Genomic DNA, 1,854 nt, shown 5'->3' with positions numbered 1-1,854 from the left:
TCCCGTTTTCGTTCTGCCCCATGGATTTGAACGGGGACAATTTTCCCATATAAGTTGGAGGCGGGGGCAGCGTGCACTGTGGTCGTTTCACCCGGAAACGGTGTTCCCGACTCGGTAGAAGCGTTTGAAATCTTGTTTCGTTCCGTGCGTTTCCCGCGCGCGTGCACGCCCGGGGGTCTCTCATGGGCCTTCTTCCCCCGGTCCATACCTATCCAAAAAGTCTTCCCCCGAGTCTCTGAGTGCCCGCAAAGTGGAGATGCCTCTACACAAGTCTCAATTCCTTCCACTTTTGCAGACTGAAAGTGTGCTTGACTTATTGAATGCTGGCAAGATAATAAATTCACAGTTATTCAACGGAACATGGGATTTGGCTGGGGACTCTTTTATTATTCCAGTTAGACCCGGGGGCACGGAGGGGAGTGTTTATTTTCCCCTGAAAAGGTGTACTTATTTCAGGGGAGACGTTTGAACTTTTGTTTCGTTCCGTGCGTCTCCCACGCGCGTGCACGCCCTTGGGTCTCTCCTTTTCCTTCATCCCCCGGGCCATACCTATCCAACGAGCCCTCCCTCGACTCGCTGAGTGCCCGCAAAGCCGAGTTAGGTCAGCGCAGAGCTATTTTGGCCTGCCTCCAAAGCCCCAAAATGACACACGGGCCTGCGCCTTGAAAATTCACAGTTACTCGCCCGAACGTGGGATCTTCTCCAAACGTGATTTATTATTTAAGTCAGAGCCTGGGGCAGATAGGAGGGTGGTTTTTCTCCCCGAAAAAAGAGTTTCGTGCCCGAGTGGGGACGTTCGAAATTTTCGTCGGCCTCCCGTTTCCGTTCTAGCCCACGCATTTACACGGGGACTCTTTGACTGTTCAAGTTGGACTCTGGGGCAGCGAGAAATGTCTTCTTTCCCCCCGAAAAAAGTGTCCCCATTTCGGGAGAGCCGTTTGAAATTTTGTTTCGTTCCGTGCGTCTCCCACGCGCGTGCACGCCCGGGGGTCTCTCCTTTTCCTTCATCCCCCGGGCCATACCTATCCAACGAGCCCTCCCTCGACTCGCTGAGTGCCCGCAAAGCCGAGTTAAGTCAGCGCAGAGCTATTTTGGCCTGCCTCCAAAGCCCCAAAATGACACACGGGCCTGCGCCTTGAAAATTCACAGTTACTCGCCCGAACGTGGGATCTTCTCCAAACGTGATTTATTATTTAAGTCAGAGCCTGGGGCAGACAGGAGGGTGGTTTTCTTCCCTTATCAAAGAGTTTCATGCCCAAGTAGGGACGTTTGAAATTTTTGTCATGCCCGCGTAGGGCCTTTTCACGTTTTATTTCTTCTCCCGTTTCCGTTCTGTGCCACCAATTTCAACGGGGATCATTTTGTCAGCTGAGTTAGAGTGTGAGGAAAACGATCAAACAGCTTTTCTCTTCATTTCGACCACATCCAACTTTTTAGCACCGATTTAGAAATTTAGACATTTTATTTCGCTAATAACTTTCGTTTGGTACCACCCATCTGGCCCCGGATGACTTTGTTATTCAAGTTGGAGTGCTGAGCACCTTGCTCAATCGTTATTTCCCCCACTTTCACCCGTTTTCGAGTCGGCAACTCTGTTTGAAGTTTTGTTTCGGTTCCTGTGTCGCGCACGCGCACGTGCGCAAAAGTTGCACACCGGGGTTTTGTTGCCCCGGGTCTTACCTATCCAACGAGCCTTTATTCACAAAAATCGGTTGAACGGCACCGGAGATAACCGTGTTTGACCGTTTTCCCAGCCTTTTCAGCAGTCTCCCAGCTTCGAGATTACAAACTTTACATGGTCGCGGGCCCCAGTCCACCAGACGACCATCGGCGTGATTTCAGAAACCTGGTTTT

The sequence above is a fragment of the Hypomesus transpacificus genome, unplaced genomic scaffold (genome assembly GCF_021917145.1).
Source record: "Hypomesus transpacificus isolate Combined female unplaced genomic scaffold, fHypTra1 scaffold_293, whole genome shotgun sequence".
Classification (NCBI taxonomy): Eukaryota; Metazoa; Chordata; class Actinopteri; order Osmeriformes; family Osmeridae; genus Hypomesus; species Hypomesus transpacificus.
The sequence above is the reverse complement of the archived record's forward strand: the minus strand, read 5'-3'. Positions refer to the sequence as shown.